General features: G+C 47.3%; 1 long non-coding RNA gene across 1 annotated transcript in view; it reads left to right on the top strand.

Annotated features, from left to right (window-relative positions):
* Window positions 1-25,555, top strand: part of LOC311441714 — an 82,814-nt gene that overhangs the window by 14,094 nt on the left and 43,165 nt on the right. The window contains exons 7-9 of the long non-coding RNA XR_014696170.1: window positions 1,636-1,713; window positions 18,595-18,717; window positions 22,068-22,376. This is a non-coding gene — a long non-coding RNA (uncharacterized lncRNA). The remainder of the gene's footprint in view (window positions 1-1,635; window positions 1,714-18,594; window positions 18,718-22,067; window positions 22,377-25,555) is intronic.

The raw sequence follows: 25,555 nt of genomic DNA, 5'->3' as shown, positions 1-25,555 counted from the left end.
AGGTTGGGTCATGACACTGGCATGAAAAGCATCTTCCTCCCTGTTTAACCCCTCTGTGGTCCATGCTCAGCACAGAGAGGAGCACCCAGCCAAACATCTGTGCTGCCCCGTGACTTTGAGGACTCTCTGAATAACCCTGCACTGCAGACAGTGGAAAGCATTGCCTCCTTTCTTCCAGCTGAGGAGTTTCAGGGAAGAAGAGGGACTGCTGATGTCAGATGTGTAGGGCCTCTGTGGTTCCCAACTGGTCCCTGTACACAGCACGAGGGCAGGCAGCTCAGCCTTCAGGAGCTCAGCTGATGAGCTGAGATTTGGCTGCAGTCAGCAAGTCAGCTGGACTCAATTCTCATGGCAGGGTTATAAATGGGGGTTCTGGTTTCTTGCACTACATGCCTCTAAGTTATTTCATTTCCTCGAGTGGTAGCTGTCATGTCTCTTCTCATCTCCATTTCTTTGTTCACAGCCTGTCTGTGTCTGAGTGATATACCCAGGAACATCCTTCTACATGTATTTCCTTCCGAGTGCCCAGGTATCTGCAGGAATTCCTTCTGCTGCTCCCTACATACATACATGGTTATGAACTTTGTCTTACACTCCTTGTAACCATCCGGTTCTCACGACTTCTGTCTCATTGTAATCCCTTTTCCTCTTAACAGCACCCCTGTCAGATTTTCTTAGGACCACCCTCCATACTAAGGTTGCCAGTGATAACACTCAAGAAATCTTGTCCAAATTTTGTCAATGAGGTGCTCCATTAGTTCCCTATTACTGCTCAGCATTGTTCTCCTTCCCCTGCAGTCACTTGCAGCCAGCTCCTTCTATTGGAGCTGCCTGCCTATGGCTCTTACACAAGTCCTGTCTTCTGCAGCTCAGCAAATACACTTCCCATTTGTTGTGGTGCCAGGGTACTGTAGCATATGTGGAGAAAATCTCACACTCGCCTGCCCTTTCAAAGAAAGACCATAGGTGACGTGTAGCCTAAGGGTAAGTTAATCCATTTATACGTGCATCTCTGATTATACTTTCCTTACATGAGGATGGCCATGAGGGGTTAGAGCAGGAGTCTGGAGGCCCAGTGTCCTCTCTGCAGCAGATGTCTAGGGCAGAGCAAGAGGAGGACAAGTGCATGCGACTCTCCTTCTGTGGGCTCTTACACCTTTTGACTCATCTGTTCCCATACCCAGGAGTTTCCTTAGATTGTCATCTCAGGAGATCAGATCTCTCTTCTGAATACTTGCCTTGGCGTCCAGAATGCCCTTTTGGGAAGGGCTTCACAGGGCAGGTACCTGCTGGCAGAACAACCGATCATTTGGTTTCTATCTTTGGGACATCTCATTAGTTTCTACCCCACACACAATTCAGCCCTCTTGATTTAAAAAGTTAAAGAATATTAAATATTTACTTTCATATTCTCTACACTGTGTAGCTCTCATTGTAATGAATCCCACTTTTCTAATGCAGTTCTTGCTCTACAACAGCTTTCTTTGCTGCTCTTGCCTTTCCTTTCCCCAAAACTTAAAGGCACTTTATTTAATTTCAAGAACTTTTTTTTTTTTTTTTTTAGAGGAAAAAGGGGTGACTGTTTATTCAATGAAAACCAGAACTCCCATCTATGCTTTTCCTCCTGGTTTTCAGGTGCAACATCCAGAAGATGTCTTCTGTGCCCTCGGATTTGCTGTGAGTGTAACAGCACCAGGAAAGTTCTCCCTGCCTGTAAGTTTTCTGCAGCAGGCTGGTGATTTACTGGGTTGACAGTCATGCGTGTTGTAGTGCTGCACATCGCAGTTCTGCTGTGCCCCTTTGCACAAGCATCCTCCCATCACCCTCCTTCCTCTCACGTTACTGCTCTGTTGTTTAAATGGTTTTATTGCAAGGAACAAAAGTAAGTCGCAGGGGAATTGTTTTTAAAATCAGGCCTGCTCCCTAGACTTTGCAGGGCTCTGAAAACAGGGTTTCCTTTTGCTGGGGCAACCGTAAATTTTCTGCAGTGATGTTGCTATAGCAATGGTGTCCGATCCCTCTCTGTTAATATTGCCCTTTTGGAAGGGCCCTGAATAGGCGCTGAGGTAGGTAAATGTATGCGGTGACACCGAGCGGGTGATTCTATTCTGACAAATTCCTGCACCGTTTGTTTCCAGGCTTGTCTGAGGGCTGGGACGCAGTGTTGGGCTTTTTGTCCCACGTGCTGCCCTCGCGGGGACGGAGTTAATGGAAGCCTTGTTCGGAGCCGCTGGGGCAGAAATTTTTTTGCTGAAGGAGACAAAAGCGGAACAGGCCACCTCAGAGGTTGCTTTGGGAAGGCTGTCTCTTGGGGGCTCTCAAAGGAAATGGGAGATAACGCTCAGCCCAGGGGACTCATCCAGTATTTTCAGGCGCCTTCCTCTCCGCCCCACCACCTTGTTCTTGCACATCTGCCTCCTACAGCATCTTTTCTAGGGTGGCAGGGAGGGGGGATCTCCAGAAGGCATTAGAGTGCATTTTTCACAGCCTGACAAGAGAATAATCACCAGCATTGTGCGACGCAACCTGGAGATGCTGTCAGGGCAGGATGGCTGCAATGGGGCTAGCAACAGAAAACAAGAACAGAAAAGGGCATGTCAGGCCAGTGGCCAACTGTGGGGCTGCGCAGGGCTGGTCCCAGCACAGTGGGGCTGTTGCTTTCAATTTTCAGCTGTGGTTGTACCAGCAAGTACAACTGGGACTCAAGCATGGACTGAACAAGCAGTGTCTAGGCTGACAGCACCCAAAGCTGCATGGCACTAACACTCTGGTTTTATCTGAAGCTCTGGGTATTCACGTGTTTCCTGGATGCTCGTGTCTTCTCAGGAATGCTGCAGCTCCTGGTGTTACTCATTTATGACAGACCATCAGCTGCATTTGTGGAAATACATTCATGGGGGCCCAGTAACATTGCACACCATGAGGGGTCTGAGGTGCCCACCAAAGGTACCCTATGATCACGTCATGCAGAGGCAGGATCCCCACTGAGCTCCTTCTAACCAGGCCCACGCTCTTGAGATTTCAAGGCTCAGCTTCTTCTTGTAACCCTTGGAGCTGGGAACATGGTAACAGCAAGGTGCATTAGGGCAGCTGAATAATCCCATGAGGGTAGAGGCAGGTTGCTCTCATGTGGAAGACCTCCAAGACAGAGATTTAAACCTGAAGTCATGCTGGTAGTGCTCAATGTCTGCTCTCTGGGGACCGCAACATTTCACCAAAAGGGAAATGCAGTCAGCATAAATTTATCAGAGTATAGGATCTTTAGAAGTGAACAATGCTTTATCACTATAAAATAGGGCCTTTCGATTCTATTGATTTCTAAAAGAGGAAATAATTTCTAATGAATAAATTATTGGATTTAGTCTGTTTCTGCTCTGTAAGTGTTCTAATATTTCAGATGTGCTATGTAAGTATGGGGACTTATTTACATGTTTGCCTATGAGGAAGAGTGTTTTGTGGTGAGTGGAATGTGAAATATTTTTTTTTCTAAATTTTCCTAATTAGCAATACAGTCAGTTCTTCTGACTAGGACTGAATGTCTCTGTAGTACAAATAACTAGATCAATCCAACTGGATGTTGGCATTTTTAGCACAACATATTTGGACATCACATCAGTTGTAAGTATTGACGCAGAGATTATTAATCAAAGGCAGCACATGAGCTCTGATCAATAGAAGACTGCTGCTGGGTTTTCTTTTTTCCAAGACTATCTCTTTTTATTTCCTCCTTAAGCTTTCCTCCCATGCAACGCTTCCTTTTCAGTGCTGCTTTTTTGCAGAGAGAGGAACCTGTTTTCCAGAGATATCAGCACACAACTAGTTGTTAACTCAGTAGGACAGGAAGGATGCTCAGATGTTGGCTGTAGTTTATGAAATGCTCTGAGGTGTGTCAGGAAGGAACCATGCTATGGAGGTGTAAAGCCTGGCTCTCAGCATGATGACCGTTGTCAGGGGGAAGCAGCACACCTCCTGTTATTGGTATAACTTTACTAGGAGCAAACTGGAAAAGAGAAGTATATCTGTTTATGTATTTACTGCTTAGTGGCTGCTGTGATGCAGAGTGAGGAACAACGGCATCTTGAGTGTCAGCTCGTCTCTCTGTTGGGCTGCATCTTGTCAGCTTGGCTGACAGTTTGGCAAACACTTGTGTCGGTGCCATGGCCTGAATTCACGTGAGTTGTACCATTGAACGTGGTGAGACTTCTCGCGTGCAGATGCTTTTCCAGAATGAAGACCCTAATCCAAGGGATTTTGTCAGGGTTACTAAGGACTTGCCCTGAGCCCAGCCTCGCATGCCTACCTTAGTGGGGGAGCAGGGTTTCTCTTACCTTGAGCCTGTTGCTGAGGTTTGAGAGGGCTGTTGGTTTATTTGCTTCTTTTGTTTTTATGAAAGGGTTCACTCTCTCTAAATACACATGCATAACTTCCATTTGCTTTCCTGGGACTGATGGCCCACAGAGGACTTCAGGGCCTTGTTTCTGCTCACACAATGTACGATTCTTTTGTCATGCAGAACTGAGTTTAAACTCCAAACCCAGATCATTTACAACCTTACAGCTAAGAAAGAAACCACTCTCAATAGCACATAGTAACGTTGTCAGCCCCTGTAAATAATCCCCTAAACCATACAGCACTCTAACGAAATAAGTCTGGCTGAATGACTTGGGGATACTGTGCTTTATGGATGACACTGATCATTCAACAGCCTGGAATTAAAAAAAAAAAAAATACTTCTAATACTGCCATTTAAGAGAAATCAGAACTGAAAAGCAGCTGTCAAACTTTAATTTGCTGGCTAATGAATGACCATGATTCTATTCTTTAATGATTCTTGACCCTAGAAACAAAATGTATTAGCACTCTCAGATTTTGCACAGTAGTGCTAAATGGGGCATGTAATGTACTAATTTAGTGCCTCTTTAGCATAATCACAACCTACATGCACAGCTACATTTCCTTGGCAGGCAGCTTTCACAAGACCTGCAAAGAACTTACGTAGGACATTTCACCCTATTATTCATTTCACTGATGCCTGGGAATCGATATATGTGATTTTTTTTCCCTGTCCTCTCCTTCTCCACAAAAAAGCATAAAATCATCCATCGATCTTCCTGGGGTGATTAAAATGCCAAGAATACTTTGCTTTTCTCTACCTGCAATGGGGAGGTATGTTTTTACTCTGTGTTCAACCTTTAAATCTAAGAGTCCACAAAACGGTTGAGTTGGGTTTTAAATACTACTTTCCAGAAGAAATACAGGGTCAAACAGAATAAAATTTGCTAGCCAAGGGCTGTATTTAGCATATTACTTTCAAAGAATCACACACGATCAATATTCTTGGTTAAAAAAAATAATAATAATTTGAAATATACAGTTTTCAAGATCATCATCCTAAATTCTGTTTAGCAGTGGCTTGGACTGGCTATCCCATTCAGAAGAAAAGCAGCGTGAGAGACTAAAGTATTCTGCTTGTTGACTACCAGCTTGCTTATTTGTTTCTTTGTTTATTGAGGATTCCCTTGGGTCCCTGTTTGGCTTTTTGAGTGCAGAAGGAAAAAAAAAAAAAAAAAAAAAAAAGAGGGGAAAAAAAAAAAACAGTTATCTTGTAACATCTTTAAGCCAACAGCTGCTTCCAATTTTTTTGTGATTTTTCTTGCCTATTTTTTTTTTGCCTGTTCTTTTTGGTTAACACCAACGCATGGGGGATGTCCGCAATGATTTTGTTACGATATCTGGCTCTCCATTTCCACAGTGCAGCTGGGCTAATTTTTATTTATTATCTAGCATTTGCTGTGTCTAAATGATACTGAGGAAGGAGTTCTGCGTATCTGGTGTGGTCTACAGTGAGCAGAAGCTGTGCGTGCCATGCTCCTACTTGGGGTTTGTAATGAAATCGATCCTTCCTAAACCTTATTATCCCTTTGCATGCGTGCAGCTCTGTCTGGCCTGAGACCTCAGACAGCCCAAGCCCGCTGCCCTGTGGGGGATCGATTAAAAACTGACAGAGCGGGCTGGGAGAGAGACAGCACACAGGCAGCCTTGCCTTTCCTTGCTCTGGAAGCAGGCTGTCTCGGTGGTTACAGGAGAAGGCGTGAAGCTCCGCACCTCTGTCTGTCCTGCGAGCGTCTTGGCACTGCTGGAGGTGTTCAGCCAATTAGCGTGGCCAATCCCTTCCTAAATGTTTTTATTTCCATGTGTAGGCTGCACTTTAGAGAGAAAACCCTGGAGAAACGCCAGTCTCTTTCCAGAAATTCAGGAAAAGGAAATGGGATTGTTAAATAAAATAGAGCGTGCTGAGGTAGGAGTTCCTCAGGCGGGCTGTGCGGCCTACCAGCGCTCGCTCCCGCAGCGCTGCCACCCAGGCAGAGCGGGGCTGCCTGTAGGGCAGCACCCTGCAGGGCTTGGGGGCTAATGCAGCAGCTGGCTCTGTATATAGGACATGGGTCTGCTCCTGGTTATGCAGGTGAGATCCTAAAGAAGAGCCCACATCAATGTGTTACCTTTCATTTCTGCTGTGTGCTAGATGCTTCAGCAATGATGCAGAGGTTGAGACAGTGTGTGTGAAAAACTTCCCTTCGGTGAGAAACTGAGTCCTGCTGCCCTCCCAGATAAAACCGACTTCTAGGGAAGGTCATCTGTGCTTGAGGCAGAGCTCTGTGGAGCATTTGATTGATGTTCATTCTCAGGGCCTGGTGAATTGCCCCAGCTGGGTCTATTGCTCTGCAGCCTGTGATTCCCACAGATGTTCAGGATGAGGACTTTGAAGCAGGAGTGTTCGTGGGGTTTGAAGGAAGCGATGCAGGGTGGCTTTAGAAGAGATTTTCTGTATGTCAGTGAATCATTCATGAAGAAATATAACACATAATTGCTATATCTGAAGCTCTTGAGCTCTGTTATTAGCAACAAGTTAACAAGCAAGCAGGGGATTCAATTGTTGCAGCTCTTTTTAATAACAAATATTGATAACTTGCATCTCTCCAGAGGTAATCCATAAAGAGTATAATCTATACTGAGTTGACCAGGTAGCAATTTTTCTTTTATCTGCAATAATAATTAATGTTAATACTTAATTACACAAACTTTTATAGACTGTAAGGAGGTTCTTTGTGGTAGGTGCTGAATTGCTATTAAAATACTAAATAAGTAGAAAAATGAATGGTTCTTCTCCACAGTGCTGCCTTGTGACATGCACACAAATTCCTGCTGACCATCACTGCAGAGACAGAAACTGGCCACTTCCTACTGATGTTTGTTCTGCTCTGAATAGAGTCAAATCTGACTACTCCAGTTAAGAACCTGATTGCGTATTTTAGTTTTTAAAGTGATGGCTATATTATCATATCTGCAGGCCCTGAAGTGCGCCTGAGCCTGAGGAATCTCCAAGACATCAGGGGCCTGTTCAGCAGGGTTGGGCCCCTATTAGTAGGTGAGTAGGGAATTCAAGCTCTGTGCAATACCTGGGAATGTGGTGGGAGGCTGCAAACTGGCTTCACAATGCACAAAACCTTGTGCTTGAGTGATGCCCAGGGCCCTACTGTTGTTTGGAGGCTGGTGTGAGGCATGCTGCCCCTTACGAAGATAGGGAAGGAGGTGGTACTGTAAGATAGACTGTCAGATTTGTCTTTTGGGGCCACAAGCTGCAGAGCCCAAAACTCTGTGTGTCTGGGTCAGGACCATAAGAAAGTCATAAGCGATGCATATAGGGCCAAGTTTTCTAGGCACATTCTCCCCTTTGTAGCTCTCTGTGTTGGAGATCTCAACACCTTTGACAAAAACAGGCTTTGCTCTTTAGCTGGACTTAGACTTGGCCCCATCACCACAACTCAAACCTTATTTGCCTGCCAGTCCTCTCCCTACAGCAGACTAAGTCAGCAGATAGTGGGTGAAACCAGCTCTTGTTGATTGTGAACAAAAGCACTGAGGTGTGAGGGACCAGGAAGGCAGGCTGAAATCCCAGCAGTCAGCCCAGCAAAACGCTGCCTGTCCAAGTGACTGCTGGCCTGGCTTGCAGGGTGAAGGTGGGAGGGGGGCAGAGCAGTGCCAGGACTGTGGGTGAGGTTTCCTGCTAGCAGAATTTACAGTTCAAGTACTCCATATGATCCTGGGCACAGTCCAGGGCAATACTCAGAGCAGCCAGGCGCTGGTGCTGGAACATGTGGGTGTATTGCTTTGTGAAAAACAACGTGTGAACAGCAGCTGAGCTGGGCAGCAGGGACTGCAGGGATCTCTTAGCAGAGATCACTCTGCCACCACACGTGTTGAGGCATCAAACCTTACCTATGGCAATGCTGCATCTCCTTTTTAAAAGAAGGCATGGGTTCTTTTGCACATGTAGTGTTTAGTTAAGAACCCTGGGTGTGGTTGCCAGGGACTGTTTCATATGCATCCCTGTAGCTCTTTAGGAAGGCAAAAGCAATATCCTGGGATGCTCCAAGATCCTCTGGTTGATGCAGCAGATCTCTTCAGAGATAAAGGAGTCGTAAGAAACAGCCAGTCTTGCCCTTTGTGGGTGCCAAACCCACCAGCAGCCAAACCCAAAGCTAAATCCATTCAGTTCTGCTGCAGTCAGGAAGGAGCTGCAAGTCTCAGCCCTGCCCTGATGCCTGTAACCCAGAGAGGTGCCCTGCTCCCTGTGCTGGGTGGCATGTCCCACTCGTGCTCTCAGCAGCTCCTATATTTCTTTGTGACAACAGAGGGCACCAGCGGCCCTTGGTAATGCTGGGCTCTGCCCTCCCTGGCTCCCCAGGACATGCAGGGCTGCTCCGGCACCTTCGGACATGTGGGAGAAAGCAATCTTCAAAACAAATAGATCCTGCTCCTCAGGTTTGGGGAGATGTGTGCAGTGGGGCTTGCAGCTTGCTCCTGCTGGACCTGTGCGGGTGTTTGTGATAATGTGCAAGTCATCTTCTGCAAGGAGTGATGGCTTGGATACAGCTGGTGGAGGTGGATCAGAGCAGTGCACATGCATGGGTTGGAGCAGGGAAGGCTTGCACCCAGGCACCCATGAGCCTTTTTAGTTCCTCCAGTGGCTGTTCTGCACCTCCAGCCCAGCAGGGCCCAGCCCTGCCATCTGCACCCAAGCAGAAGCTGACGAAAGGTAGGGATTTGGGGTTAGTCTGCAGTGAAATGGTTCAGATCAGGGGCTATGCCTGGATCTGCCCTGCATTACCCCAGAGTTCAGCCTCACCGACAGCTGTAGAACACATGAGGTTTGCCTACTGTGAAGCCCGCAGGGACGACCCTGAGCTAGCTCCAAGCTATTCCCTGCAAGCTTTCCCAGCAGAGCGGGAAGGAGCCCAGTGCAGGCTGGCTGTTTGAGCCTGAAATCCCCAGGAAATCTGGCAGCCCTCTGAGCTGTTGATGTGCAGCAGTACCACAGCTAGTCCATTTAGAGGTAACCCCTGTAAGCTGCCCCAGGGGCAGTCTAGGCACACTCTCACCCCCTGCAGTAGGAGCGGGGCTGCTTCCAGTCTGCTGTGCCACTGATGTGCAAATCCTCTCTCCTTCCACTTAACTGCTTATGTTTATCACCTCTGCAGGTGCGTTCAGTTGTAGGCTGCCTGTGGAGAGATGCAAAGAAGTTCAAGCTGTATTTGTTACTTTCCTGAAGCACGGCTAAGCAGCAGGCACTGTTAGTGATAACCCACTGCTTTTGATCACTGTGTCACAGGGCAAAATAATCAGGGAGTAGAGCAACGAAGTACAGGCACAAGTACTTCTGATGAGCAGCCCCTCTAGCAGAACATCCTGATTTATTGCTGTTGTGAAAGCAGAAACAGGCGGTGATTTTGTTTCTGCTTTCTTCCACGCTATGCTGGGAAGGAGTTCCTCTCTACTCTGGTTTGTGGGATGCTTTTTCTTTGTTTCATCTCAATTTGTGAAGATGAAGGAGAAGAACAATGATGGAGGGGAAAGGGCTTTGAGCAAAGAAACAATGTGTCACGCTACTAAAAGTGTCACCCAACTCAGTGACATTAACAGGACTACTTGCAAGAGCTCCTCACTCGATCTAGTCCCTCAAGTAAGAGTTGAGTGTCTAAGTATTCAGATCCTGGCAATATCAGGCCACAGAACTGTGCATATGAGACATAACCTAGAGTCTGTACTGGGGCTTCATCCTTTTCAGTCCTGCAAATTTGATGCAGCAGGACCATTTGCATACCAGAAGATTTACTCACACGAGCACAGGACATTGGATGCTCTATTTATCTGCAGCCTAGAAACACGAAGGTCCCAAGTTTCTTCCACTGCCAGGGGACATGTGAAAGCTTTGAGCACATGCTACAGAGATAAGTAGAGACATATGCTGTATGCCAGGCCAGGATGTTTTTATAAAGAGTTTCAGGCCACGTCTGGTAAAACATTTAATAACTTTTCTGCCAGCAGCCAAAAGGCAGTCAAATATTTAAAAGCAGCAATAAAAGTTCCTGTGTGAGTCAGAGTCCTACAGCAATCCTGCTAGTGAATTTCCCCATGGTAGCCTGCAGGACTAGCTGGAAAAAATACCACAGAACTCTGTTGGTATGAAATATTTTTTTAACAAGTCCTTGGAAGTGGCATGGAATGTCCCTGCAAAGCCCCTGAAACCAGATCCCAGGCTATGTGCAGCCTAAACAGCAATTCTGGTATTTTTTACTATGGCCACAAATCCTATTTCACTCCTAGGGAATCACAGAGAGGCCAGTTTCAGTGTGACCTTTAAGTGGCATCTCATTTGCTTATAGAAGACTATGCACTCGTGCATATTCCGTTAACCTGGAATCCAGTACACTCAAATGTCCGTGCCACAGATGGAGCAAAATGCTGCCCTGACACGCGTGTGGCCTGGACTCAACTCTCCTTTCTCCTTTCCTGCAGAGCTCAGCTCTTGTAGTGCTAATGAAGTACATCTTCTTTTCCTTTCAAGGTCCTCAGGTGATCCCTTTCTGCAAGGAGACCCTGGGCTTTTTTGGAAATGAATCTCATTAAGACCCAAAGCCATGAACGCTTCTCTGCTAATTCTTCCTGCTGCTAAAGCCTCGTCAATAGCCAGCACGCCCTGGCTTGGATCTCCTGAGGGCAGCAGCGCTGGGGTCCCAGGACTAGGCAGGCACTGGGATCTCAAAGCAGATCACTCTGCCAGGCACACAGGCGGGTGTTTGCCACACTCTCCCACTTGGGCAGGAGATGATGCTAACAGAGGGAGCAGAGAGGGAGAGAAGGGGTGACGCTGCAGGCACCTCCCTGGCAGGTTGTGTGCCCCTCCATTGCTACACTGCAGTAGTGCAAGTTGCTCTCTGATCATATTTTGCAAGTTGTTTCCACGCTGCAGTTCAGGTCTGGTTTGGATGCTCTTCTTCTGGGGAAAATCTGGGAGCCCTGTTTAGCTTGAATTACCCCTCACCACCGCAGGACCCTGGCACTTCTCTGGCTGAAAATGTGCTGGGAGCTGTCTGGGTTTCCTTGGGGTTGCCAGTGCCTTTACCCATTGAAACGGGAAGGGGAAAGTCGCTTCCTCAAAGCAGAACGAAATGTTTTCCTTCAGCTTGGTTGTAAAAAGGGGGGCAGTTGGTAGGGAAAATAAGTCTTTCTCAGAGATCTTTCTTTTTGCAGATCCCTCCACAGATGCACTAAGCCAGTGTGGCAACACCAGTGAGCATGGGAAACCTCACTGGAGAGGCTTTGAGCCAAGCAGGGTCAGGCTCCTGCAGACACAGATTACCAACAGGCTCCACTGTGCATGGTGGCAGAGTTGCAGCCCTGAATGTCCTAATGCCCAGTCCTGTGCTCTAACCACAGCCCCTTCCTCCTCATCTTGCAGAATAAAGCCTGAAACCTGCCTGGCCCCTTTCCCCACTTGCAGTTCAAGGTGAGTGTAGGATCTTTAAAATACCCTGCAGGCAGGGTGAAGGCAGTGCTCTCCCAGCTGTGCGTGAGGGCAGTGCTTCTCTGTGTGGATGAAGAACGCCTCTGCCTCTGGGCCTACAGAGGGGGCCTGCGACCTGCAGCACGGGTGGGATGGCCCAGGCGAGGGAAAGCAGAGGGTTTAGCACCAAGGGCACGAAACAACCTCCCCTTCCCCGTGGCCTTGTCCCAGGCAGAGACCCTGGCTCTACGTGGTGCTTCCCGCAAGCCTGGCGAGCAGCCGTCCTCCAAAGGTGTCTGACCTCTGAAGACGTGCCCTTGGCTGCCTGTTTTGAGCACACAGCAAAGAGACACCGAGGCAGTGTCTGGTTACTGGCCTCAGCCTCCTCCTTTCTTCCTCCAGGGCACGAGGTCTCCCCTCTTGGGTGTCAGGAGAGACTCTTCCAGGGGAGTGTTTGGCAGGGCAAATTTATTACCAGCCTGTTGTGACTTGTTGCAGATTTGGGCAACACTTGAAGAAAATGCTGTCAGCAACTACATGCTTCTTGCCTTGGAAGCCCCGCAGAGCCTTTCTGGGCTCAGCTCACTGCCACAATTTGTCATTCCCAGAGGCTGAGGGAGTAACAGGGTCTGGGTGCCAGGCCTGCATCACAGCACGGGGATGCCTGCACGAAGCCTGCCTCGGGGTTGCTCCCTCCGAGGATGGACGTTGTGCCCCGGGCAGCTGCAACCAGTTCTCGTCAGCATGGCTGTACTGGTCTTGGGTGCGATATTCAGCAGGACAGCAAATGAAGGCAAGGTCCCTCCAGCTTTGGATCATCATAGGATCTACTGAGCAATTCTGTGTGTTTATCTCATGATGATAGTGCAACCCTGAGGCTTGTCTCTGCCAGGCCCTCACCAGTGCAACGCCTGGCTGTTACATCAGACCTGGTGTTCGGACCGGTGGGTCATGCTCCCAGGAGAAGGCAAGCTGCTGGCAAGTTTGTGTTTGCCTCAGTTTGTGTTTGCATTTTCACCCAGTGGAGAAGTGCCAGAGTCTTAGGGCAGATGGGGATTCAAGCTAAGCAAGACTCCTAAATATGTTCTAATTCTACACATCTGGGATGCTGCTGGTTACTCCTGCACTTGCCTCTGTAGGCACACACATTGCTCTTTGTGAATCAGTAAGTGCATTACAGCATAGGTAGCACAGAGCATTTTTTTCCCTGCTTTTGCTAATAATAGGCAAGGAAAAAAAACTCCATTTGCCTGCAGGATGCTGAAGCATCCTTGCTCAGGCTTAAGCACTGAGCAGGCAGCATCCATCCCATGTGCAAGATCTTACTCCTCCAGCCTCAGTGCGCAACCTGGGAGCACTGACAGGAGAGGATAGTGTCCTGGATGGCTGCGGAGGTGCGGTGGTCACCTTTGGCTGATGGGATGTGCAGATGCTGATGTTTCCTGTGCAGTGGGGAATTCACGTTCCACAGCAGTCTACGGGTTTGTGGTGATTCATGGAAAACAGGAAAACCTAGTCTTATCTTCTGGGGGAAAACTGCCGCGCTTCAGGTTTCAAAGCCCTTGGTTCAGTGGAATTACAGGTTCAAATCCTGAGAGGGTCAAACAAGGTCTTTCTTCCTCTGAGACAGATGGAGTGTCACACAGTAAATTGCCTATGATTCTCTTTGTTAGATGCTGTGTTACTTTGAAAACGGCATCATGACAAATCTTGGCTTTCTGCAAAATAAATAACTGCATCATTTATCAAAAAGGTTTGCTTTCAGAAATGTCGCCACTCTTTTAAAGCATTAGAGACTCCTGGGAATGAAAGAGACCAGAGGAGCACAAGATGCCACTTTTCCTTACTTACTCTATTGTATTTGACATTTTGCTTTTTTCTGCTTATTTGAAAAAGCCCTGGTGAGGAGTGATCCCCATCTGGGGCATGTTCCAGCAGACATGGTGGGGTGTGACAGCGAGGAACGCCCGCTGCCCGACTCGTCCTCGAGCTTGCCGCATCCTCACTGCCTGCCGTCACCCCACACAGGAGGAGCTTCGAGGTCACACGTGTCCCCACAGCTAGCCTGCTCCTTGTAATGCAAGATATGGCTCCTTGGGGGCTGGCAGAATCATGGCATCAGGACTGCTGAGTGGTAAATAATCAGCCTGTTTCTGCCTCCTTAGTTTAGATGGCACATCCAGAGGACTGATACCAGCTGGGGCATGAGGTCCCGTGCTCATTTCATACAGACCATTACCACAGAGCAGCACGGCTGGCTTAGCTGCATGTAGCATCACAGACAACACAAATATACTGCTCCAGCAAGGCAGCAAATGCAGAAAGTATCACAGGCAAACTCCATCTTGGGACTTCTTCAGGGACAACTTTGTGCAAAAATGTCTGGGAAGGCAAGGGAATAGTTTTGAAACTTTATATTTCTTTTTTTCTAAAGATCCGTGCAGTGTTCAACCATTGCCCCACAGTTACTGCTTGTCTAGGGTAGAATATAATGCATCAGATGAAAAGTCAAAAAGCAGCAAGTGTATTCAGCAAGATCAACAGTAGTTTATTTTTTAGCATGTGCAGCGGTGTCTTATTTTGTACTTGACACAGCAAACACTCCTAGTGTCCAGCCAGCATCTTAGAAGCTTGCCAAAGAGACAGATGAAGCAAAAAGTACTGCAAGCTGCTTTTGTGTCTTCTGCTGGATGCCCTCAGTGCCTTGCAAATGCCTGGGAGTCCAAAGCAGGAGGCAGGAGTTGGCGTCCCCTGTTTACACGTGGGGAAACAGAAGTAAGAGAGTTTGACTCCTATTCCCAAATGCAGTCGCTAGTTTTGTGTCTCTGTCTTTTTGGTGCCAAACCGTGAGAGTTTTTAATGTTCTGGCATGTGTGCAGAACAAAGACCAACTGTTTGCTGGTTTAACTGGTTTGACTTGTACACAGCTCCGTTGAAAAGGTACCTTAGTGTGAAGTCTGCGTAGCACAGTGAAGAAGCAGATGTTCCCTCCATCCCTGCTGCCCATCAGGTCTGAATTTCAGAAATGCCCCAGCCGAAGCCAACAGTGTTTGCACTGTCCAGCACTGCTGAGAGCTGGGCCAGGTGTTAGATCAAATGTCTGGAGCTGAGAGTGTAACATTTTTTCAGATGTGCTTCTCAGTGATTTTTTTCCAGACAGATGCGGGAAGTCTGTGGTAGAGCTGGGAACAGAGCCTGTTCCTGTGCTGCAGGAGGCTGTGTGTCTGACAAGACACAGGCACGGCCCTGCAAAGTAAATGTTGTGATTTCACGGGGGGAGCTGAATGGCACCCAGCAGTTGCACCAGGGATTTTTCCTGCTTTCCAGGTTTGCAGGGGTTCCTGCTGTGGCTAAAGCCTCAAAACCTCTGAAATTCAGGAGGAGGAGGCTGGTGCTTCATGTTGGGTCATTTGTGCCAGTGCATCTTTCGAGAGGATACTGGTATCTCTGTGTGCAGCTCAGCTACAGGATGGCCTTCCTGGAGGATAACCAGGCAGGTAGGCTGCTAAGATACAAGTGAAAAGCACATTGTCAGGCTAATCTTAACGCCAGCTTTCACAGAAGAGTGTTTTACACCAAGAGCAGTCTGTTGACTCCAACAGTACATAAAAAAACTTCTTTCTTAGCTGAGCAGTGGAGTGAGGACTGGGTTTATGAATGGTTTTTCTTGCTTGTGTTTTCTCCAGAAGAATCGCACATTTCTTTCTTTTCTAATTCCTTAATTGAGCTTATCTGTAATGGGAGAGCTTGTCATGTGCTGCATCTGAATGTCACATCCCCTGCCTGTGCTGGCCATATGGCAAACCCTGGGAGCCTCACTGGGGCTGCCAAGCGTGGGCAGTGCCTCGCTGGCCCTACTGCAGCTGGCTGACATGAGCAAGGCTGGGATGGCCACATGTTGTGGGACAGACTGGATGGGCAGCTCCCTGCTGGTCTGTTTTTTCCGTGTTTGGATGGGAGGAACTCCACGGCATGGATTTTTCTGGCCTGCAGCTTGCACGAGTTCATGTTCAAAGATTACTTTCTCAAGACATTCTCTGTTATTTGTTTAAAATGTGCCATTTCCGTAGGTTGCACCTGCTCTCAAGGATACCACCCAAGGGTAAATACAGAGAGGGCACAAAGCCAGCAGCGTGAGTGCAGTTTCCATGGGAAATGCAGGCAGGTATCTCTATGTGTTACAGAATGCCAGGCTCTGTGTGTCTGCTCCATTCCCTGCTCTGGGACGTGGCGATGAGCACCCAGCCTCCTCTGGCAGAGAGGTCCCCAGTCTCCAGAGCAGGGAGACTGCTTGGCTGGCTGAGCTCCCTAAAAAGAGGAGTTGAAACTGCACCTGAAGTTCCCCTTTGCCAGAACAGGTCAGGAATTGCAGCTTTTCTTGAGTAAAATTTCAGTCAGGCTTTTCATTTTTGTTTTAAAAAATACTAAATATTGAGCTCTCTTTGTATAAAGAGAGGAATTTCGGGCTTAAAAGCAGGATTTAAACTTTTCATTCAGCGGGGAAACCTGGAGGTTTTTCCAGTGAAACTGCTTCCATGGAAAAAGTTCACTGAAGAACATTATGGTTGAAAGTATTTCAGTCATCTGTCATATGAAGGAGGTGAAAACCTCTCAGATCTCTCCCACTGTGAATATGCAGGATTTTCTTCAGTAAAAGGCTGCATCTTTCACCTGTGGATGAAGTCTCCATTTTTTGATCGATATCGCTGTCATTGAGACATGCAAATGCAAAGGAGCTTGGGCAAAACTCTAGCCGATATGTGGCAGAGAGCACTTGTGGGCTGGCAGCAGGATGGAATCAGTGACCTAATCAACCATTTCCCTCTCTAATTGCTTTGATTCTATGGTTTAAAGAATTACACAACGTGTATTTTAGTTGGAACAAGACGCTATTATTGAGTAAAGTGCATAATAATTGTGTTTCAGGAGGTGAAAGAAACGTCGATCACCAGGCACTTTAATCCATCATTGTACTTGGCTAAATTACTGAAATTGCACTACATTCAATACTAAAATTACTTGTAATAAAGTGATTGCTGAACTGACACTCACAAAAAGATGTCTAGTACCTACATTTGTTTTCCTATTTGACAATTTTAGGCTTCGATCTAGGGAGGGAGGACTTCCTGCAGCCTTCATTTCGGTTGATAGGAATGGAGGGCACGTAGAGCCTTGCAGAGGCAGGGTCTTTTAGCACCGAAGGATCTTGCCTGCGTGAAGTACCTCCAATTTCCTTTAGCTTTCAAGTCCTTGCTTAAGTCACTGGATAGGGCCATTTTCCATACATTTACAGAAACATTAGATTTTGACACAAGCCTTGCTTGTAATGATACACCACTCATATTGCTCTGCAGTTTTTTTCACTAGCCCTTCGCTAATTAATACCACATTTTGCAGCCTGGGATAAGTGACTTGGCAAAGGATCTATAACATGAACCTCGTTCGTGAGTAGGGGGAAAAGGCATGTTCCTCATGCTGAATTTCCAATAGCACTTTGGGGATGACTGTAACTTTTGGTGATTCTTCTTCCTGCAGTCCCTACACACTGCAAGATTTTAGTTGGCAAAAAGCAAAACTAAAAGCAGAACTCTTGGTTTCAGTTTTTGGGTATGACATTTAGATCAGGCCCACCTAGAAGGACATTACGTTTTTGTTTGATGTAGTACTCCAGTGATGTTAACAAACCGTATAATTAACTGATACTGAGCTAAACTAGGCTTTAAAAAACAAAAAAACTTTAGGTGACGTATGTGGTCACACGCTTAGGAGAATACATAGAATTTCTTTTTTTCCACAGGCTAAGCAATATCCTTTTGCAAAGGTATATAACTGCTTTCTCATGAGACTGAGCAGCTGAGGAAATATCTGTTTTATACAGGGAAAAACATTTTGTGGTAATATGGAAATGATCATTTGATTATAGTTTACAAGAATTTTGTTACTGACTCCTGTCCTTGGAAAACTGACTTGTTTCTGAAGACCAAAGCCTTCTTTTCTTTCTCAGAGGTTTTCCCAGCCTGGCTTAGAACAGATCTTCAAGAAATTTAATTGCAACATGTTAGAATTTCTCTTTGGAAGAGAAACACACAGTACATCCAGGAAACACTGAACTTAAACCCTCTCTTGATGTTTCCATGGCCTCAGCCAGAGGGATGAAACCTTTCTTCATGGCAGGTGACTTAATCTGTAGGTTTAGTGACTGTCTTAACAAAGTATCAAACGCTCTTATAGATTTTTTTCTGCCTTTCCTTTAGATGAAAGGAGATGTGAATGTCGTCTCCATCAGCAGTCACTGCATAACATATTCACATACTGTACAGTCTATTAAAAAGTTTCAATAAGCTAAGCAAATATGAGGAATTCTGATGGGAAGGAATTAAAGCTGTCCATTTTTTTCTTCCAAAATAAATATGCGAGTTAATCTGAAAAAGTGAGGAGTGCCAAATATTCATCCTATGTGCTAAAGTGACTCATGGTGAAGGCAGACAGTTTTATAGTGCAATTTCTTTACTTGTGCTGGAAATGGATAGCTTCCAAGTGACACTTATGAAACAATTAGCTGTTCATGGATAATCTGATTTGTATGGAAATGTAAAGATAAGCGATTTAGCTCTGATCTCAGCTGCAGAGTGACTGAGGGTGGTGGGCTATACTCAACAGTAAAAATCCCTTTTCTTTTATCAAATGGCACTTTTGCTGAAATGCACTGGATTCAAGCAAGTAACAGCTCCCTTGTCTTTCTTTGCTAGGATGACACACGACTGATTTGCATCATTAGAGATCCTTGCTGATGGCTAAACTGCTTTGCATCTAAATGAGACCTAACCTGAACAGCTGTTCAACTGGTGCATGTGAAGGATTTACAGTGCTGGGTAAGGTCCCCTCTTACCACCAGTCTCTAAGGGAACTCTGCTCTGGACTGCTAGAAAACATGCAACTTTTCATACCGATGTGTCTGCAACTTGGGCAGGGGGCAGAGGTTGGGGGACCAGATGGCCAAAAAATGTCTTGAAGCCTTTTTACATTTTAAAGCTCAAACGTTCTTTTTCAAATTCCTCTTTTCATTGAAATTATCATGCGTATGATGGAAGTGATGAACATTTTTGCTTTCCATGTGTTGCGCATGCCCATGTCAGTGCCCATAGAGATGATGCTGCCTCTGAGAGATGAGCTGAGGACCCAGCCAGCCTACCTCCATCACACCCAGAGCAGCCAGGCTTTGACTGCCACTGTTCTAGGGCCCTATGGATTTGCCAGCCTGTGCATGACTTTGTAAAGGTGCTCACACCTCCTTTGACCATACAGCACCAAGCTAGCTGTGTGGAGAGGGATAGTACTAACTGTATAGCAAAAGTCTTTCCTGCATCTTAAGACGCTGCTTGTGGAAGAAATTGTGATGAGCGTTTGCCTTACTCAAGCTGTAGAGGAAGGCCCTTTGGGAAACTTTTTTTTTTTTTTTTTTTCTGTGATATTTTCAGCTTAGTTTCCAAATCCACAGAGGCCTGGCAAAGACTGGTAGGCAGCCAAGCCTTGAGTGACTATTCATCTGCCTGAACCCTCCCTGTAGGGCTGCCTGTCTGTAGAGCAAACCACGTCGTCAAGGGCATTGTTAACGATGTGTCAGAGATAAGAGTAGTTCTCAGCGCAGAGAGAGCCTTAAGACAGTTTGGATCCTTAGCTAAAGCACCAGGGAGGCCCGTATCCCTAGAGCAGAGGCAGTAGTGCCCTAAAATCTGAGGAGCAGCAAAATACATGCACTCTGTTCAATGTTAGAGGTAGCACTGCCCGTGGCCAGATTCAGAAAAATATTTAGAGGGCTTCTAAGACAGCATTTGCAGATTTGGGTGTAAAAGCCTGTAAAAGTGTTTGGTTGCCTAGCAATGCTAGCAAATGAAGGCAAAGCGTCTTGGTCTGGAAGGGATGCTTTAACGCTGCTTATTCCTCAGCTGAAGCTAGAAGAGAAGGCAATGAGTGCTGTGATCCCATCAGCTCTGCAATAAGTCCCTGATGATAGGAGGGCTTGGGGGTGAAATCCGGCACCTGGCACCTCCGCACCAGGTGTTAAGTGCAGAACTACTGATGGTAAAATCCTTCTGGCGCTGCTTCGTGGGGAGGCAGGGCTCAACCTGTTACAAACACATCTTCCTCTCTTGAGCGTGGTTGGTTTTATCTCCAGGTTAAGAGGGTCTTGGGATCCCAGATGGAAGAGGAAGCTGTTTGGCTTTCAGAGCTTTGTTTACTTATATGAGACCTAACAAACATCACTGTTGAGGCCCCCCGGGAGGTCTTTCTTATGAAGCTGGGGCCTATTGGATTAGGCAAATGAGAGCCAGAGATTTGCCTAATAGCTTGACAGGCCGTGAGGGATTAGACTCTTGTGGGCTGGTGTAAACTTGTGGGACAGAGGTGCTGCGGCGCGGGTCTCTTCTTAGCTGTGGATAAATACCTTGTCAATGCGGGTTAATCTTGTTTGCCTTGTCTTCCGTAATGCCGTGTTACAGGACGTAACCTCCGCCAATTTAATCGCTGTTGGGATTGAATCGTAGGCTTTTGTTTCCTGTGTGCACCTCCTCCATTACGCAGCGCTTTTGCCTTTACAGGGGTCGGTAATTAACAGTAATTTTTAACTCACGTTGGTTCAAGCTCCTGAAATAGTTGCTCCTTTGGGACCAAAGGTTCGACTGCAGCTGACTGAAGGCAGCTCCCTCTGCGGAGGCCCTACTGCTGCCCACGTGCTGCGGATCTGCCGCTCCTTTTCCAAACATTAGTGTTAGCTCTGTCTGCTTCCCCAGATAACCCAGCAGTCCCTTTCCCAGGACTGGGATCCTGCCTTGTCACTATGCTGTGCTCAGGGCAGCCTGCCAGCACTGGCACAGCACCCTGCAACACCTGAAGGACACCCCCAGGGAGCACACCCCCGCTCCCTGGCACACTCTGGCACCTTTCACTGAAGTGAAAGTGGGAATTGCTGGTGATTGTCCTCAAAGGCAGGGGGCAGTTAGCTGCAGAACTGAAGTGCCAGGGCTGTTAAGGGGTTGTAAAGAAGCTGCATGTGGGACCCTGCTGTTCCTGGTTCCCTTTACCTAGCTCTGATAAGGTAAAGGGCCGTTAGTGTTCAGAGCTCACAGAACATCATGGCTTTTGCAGGATCTCCCATGGGTTGAAGACTTCTGCTCATGGCCAACCCAGAGAAAAGCAGGCTCCTCTGCTGGGCTAGGTTTGCCCCCCTCTGCTCCCAGGGCTCAGGCCAGGATTGTTTCATTAAGGTGCAGGGTTATCCCATCCAGCCCCAGATTTTTCATGCTTTTTAGGTGTCTTCACATTCTCCCACTCCATATCATCCCCATCCTCCTTACATGTATGCCAACAGCTTCGCAGAACTGGTTCCAGCAAAGGAGCTGGCTCCAAAAATTCACAGGCACTGGGGACACACAGCCCCGCGTCTTCCTTGATGGATGCTTCTTGGAGCTGGGGGAGCCAGGGAGGTTCACTGCAGCACATCCCCCGTGCAGAAGGAGCTTCCTCCGGAGCTGATTAGCATCTGCAAGGCTCTGGCAGGGGACAGTGCAGGTGGGAGGAAGAGCTCAGGCCACTTCCATTTGCTCCACAATAGGCGGCATCTCGCTCAGTTGTGCAAATTACCCGTGCGCTCTGGGGGGCCGTAAGCACAAATTGCTCCTCAGAAAGCCCAGTCCCTCCTTCCCCTGCTCAGCACAAGGCTCAGCCCTGCACTGAGTGGGTGGCAGAGCCGCAGGGAGTGGGGCAGATGGGGACAGCACGTGTCAGCAGTGCTGGATGCCAGATGACAGCTTCCCAGCAGCAGCGACAGGAAAGACTGCCCTGTGTGCATGTGCTAATGGTACGCACCTGGGCTCAAAAACAGCAGAGACAGGGGTGTGAAAAAAAAAGAGGCCCTGGTCTTGTCCCTGACACCTTCGGTCACCCAGAAGAGAAAAGCTGCAGGTGCCCCAAGGTCTGTAAATAGAGACCTTGTAGGCTGGTCTCGTACTAACACATCCCTGAGATAGCATCGAGTCTTCTTGCGTGAATGAAAGGAGCTGTGGAGCAGTGATGTGTTGGGGGGATAACAGCAAGACCCGCATCAGCTGCACACAGCATGGTCTGCTGGACCACATCAGGCCCTGGGGCTTTCCTGGCTGTCCCACTACACGAAGTGCCATCTATCTCCCATCCACTTCTCTGTGTCTTCCTTTCTTTACAGGTAGTGGGAAGTTTTAAATCACCACGTGAGCACAAAGGAGAAGTTGTCAGGAGAACATGTGTGATGGGGGATTTTCACCCTGTGCTGCAGACCTCCATTACCTCCCTGGCTCTGCTTTTTGCACGTCACAGCACCTAGCTCTGGGAAAGATGAAGCTGAGAACCAAGAGCCGTCCAGCCCAGAGCCTCAGACACACTGGAGCATCCATGATATGGTCTCAGAAGACCCTGCACAAGCTTCTAAATTGTCTGTGGAGTGGGACCTGGCAGAGCGAAGCACAGCAAAGGTTTTGGACTGAAACAATAAGAGGTAAGATTCACCCTGCACGTGCATTACTGGCTGCATTCCTTTGTGCTACAGCTGATATAGGCAAGCTGCTTGGGAGAAACAAGCTGGGAGAAAAGTTATGCTGGCTCGTGTTAGTACTGCTTAGAGCAGAAAGGCTTAATTTGTTTTGAACCTCGTACCAGACAAATGCCGTGCTCTGGCTGCAGACTGAGATCTGAGCTAAGCAAGCTTACAGCTGCACCCTGCCATAGATGAGTTTTCCATGGCTCCAGAGGAGCAAAGTTGGTCTAATGGGCTTTATTACTGCTCTTTATTCTTAGTCTGCACTAATGAATTCTACTAATGCACAAAACCCTGCATGACAAAGAAGCCCTTGATCTTCTTCCACACCCTTCCTTGCTTCTAACCCCTTTTAACATTTCCTGCTGATAGACAGCACACCTCAGCAGGTGGCAGAAAGCAGTCTTTGTGCGGTGTATGCTCCTGAAGTGAGCTTAGCTGAGTCAGGGTCCTTCCTCTCCCAAGATCTCACTGCTGACCTTTGCATGATGAGGAAACATTACTAGGCCAGGAGCTAGCTTGCATTTTGACCCGGACCTCTGGTAGCAGCCCCTGCTTTGTGAGGCAGGTCCAGGAGATTCTTGGGTTAGGGCAAAGAGAGCAGTTGCTATCTAACTGATGCAGCTGTGGATATCATTCATGTTCGCACAGCCATTTTTTATCAAACACAAAGCTTCTGCCACCCTTCCCTCCCTAGGCACGGGAGCCTCATGGAGCAGTGCCGTAAGCTTTTGTATAAAACTGACCCGAGAGGGAAAAGAAGAAGGAAGGAGAGGGCTCCTCCTGTTCTGGAGATGGTTCTGGGCAGCACAGGACACACATCACTAGGACAAGTCAAAGTTTTCAGTCTGAGTGCTAGGCTTAAACAGAATTAAACATTGTGCAGGCAACTGCTTATACATTGTCTGTGATTCTGGCACATCCTGCTTCAAGAGTCTACCAGTTGCATAGTCCTAGGGTTGGCCTTCCTGCCTAGCAGGGAGCTATTGGGGTAAAACTTCAAGTTCCCAGAAGCAAGTTCTTTGGCCACCTCCATCTTTACTGTCCAAGCATCTGTGGAAGAAATGCATTGGGAAGAGCATCTGTCACACTGTCCATCATCATCAAATTCTGTGGGCTCTTACCTCTTACTATGCCTTTAGAGACCGCTTTGTTCTCTGATTCCTTTTCTTTAATGGGTTCTGTCTTTACTTGCTGGAGTCCTTATACTTAGACAAGATGCAAGTTTTGCATCATAAAGGGGCTTCCTAATAGCCAACAGTGAGGCCCGCTGCTCCATGTCTTCCCTTGCTGAAAATTAAACATGTAAAGTTAAGAACTGAATGTCTCTATATCTGGGGGTCCTGGTGCATGGCTGGAAATGAGAAGTTTCTGGCTTTTCCCAGGAATGGCAATTGAACAGTTCAAGAAATAACAATCCCTAAAAAAACTTCTTCCCAAGTATTTTGCTTTAAATACTTTAAATCCCACTGGATGTATACATTTTTGCTCATAGTGCACATATTTTGCTGTGCACTCCAGTGACATCCCAGATCCCTCACTGAGAAAAGCTTTTGGGTGCTCCATCCTCACCTATACTTTCAGACCCCTAGGAAGGGAACAAGAAAAGAGAAGGGAAGGCTCACTGCAAGCAGAAACATTAGCAGTTTTCCTTCACCACAGGAGACTGCAATTCTGCATCTGCAGGCCCTAGTACTGTATTGCCTCGAGTAAGTAATTGTCCTAAGTGTGATCTCCAGGCAGAATCAAGTCCTGGCCCAAAGCAGTGCACGCCACCATTTTCCTGGCAACCTCCAGTCTGTCTCCTTGTAACAGGCTTCCCAACTGACAGGCTTCATCTCAGAATGGTAATCACATAGAGAGGCTGTAGTAAGTGAATTTAATTTCTCTTCTGGCCGAGCAGCAGACCCTCTTGGATGAATGGTCAGAGTTTGCATTTAAAAGCCCAGTGCAAAAAGTAGTATCTATGGGTGATTGAGCTCACAGTGTATCCCGTAAATCTGCACTTCCTTGCTTCATATGAGAATGCTGGGTGTTGGGAAACCTTCAGAACTGTAAGCGGAGAAGGAGCCCCATTAATTCCTGTCTAGACTGGCTTCTGAGCCCAGGTTCCAGAGATGAAAGGGCACTTTATTAAGACAGGGCATAAATCCACCCTGCCAACAAGTCCACACTCCTCTGGATTATTTACACCTCTCTCCCTCCCTCTGGTCATTGCCTGTCCCTACATAATCTACATTAAAGTTCTGACAGGATTAAGCCAATATATCTTAACTTTTGAATATCAAGCTCTGTGTGCTTTCGTTTCCACCATGTCACAAAAAAAAAGACTTCATGTTTTCACAGATAGACTGAAAAAAAAGTAGGTGTCTAAGGAAGTGAGCTTGTTGGACATTGATTGTGGGGGTGCAGAGAGCATGGGCGCTTTAGGACAGAGCTGCTGAGGAGAGCAGGCCTTTTTACTCCAGAGATCTTGTGACTTTTCATTGCTATTGCTTTATTTCTTGTTGTTGGAAAGTTCCTGTAGACAGTCTGGGTTTTTTTTTAGTGGTTATGGAAAGAGCCCCAGCACTGTAGGAGCCTGGTAGATCCTGTCGTCTTTGTGTTTGCATGAGCTTCCCCACCTCTCCTTGCAGCCAGGCAATGAGGAGCAAACAGTGCTTGTGGAAAAGAACCTCAAAGGGACTTTGTCACAAGTATTTTTAGGCTGGAACAGTAAAATGTGCACTCATTGTATCAATGTCTCTGCAATGCTGGCACATGGCTCATTTCATAGCTCCTCTTCAGAAACAGGAGTGCGGGCTGGGGGTTATAGCAGCTAGGTGGGTGCTGTGCATTGAAATGAGAGGCAGGCACGGTGCCTGCAGCTGCATTCAACAAAATCTGTGGATGGCATGGAAGAGTCGCAGGACTGCAGCCTGCAAGGTGACATCCAGGCCCCACTGGAGGACTCCGCAGGACTGGAGTTCATTCTTCCCAGGCATTACCTGGGCCATTACCAGGCATTGTAACCAATAGCAAGGTCAATACTTTGGTAAGAGCAACAATTACTTTGAATTCATTTGTTTGAAAGGAAATTTGAGTTCATGAGCTCTTTCTGATGCAGGACTTCCTTCCTGGGGCATGTGATGATAGAGCTG

The sequence above is a fragment of the Aythya ferina genome (assembly GCF_964211825.1).
Source record: "Aythya ferina genome assembly, chromosome: 9".
Taxonomy (NCBI): domain Eukaryota; kingdom Metazoa; phylum Chordata; class Aves; order Anseriformes; family Anatidae; genus Aythya; species Aythya ferina.
The sequence above is the reverse complement of the archived record's forward strand: the minus strand, read 5'-3'. Positions and strand labels throughout refer to the sequence as shown.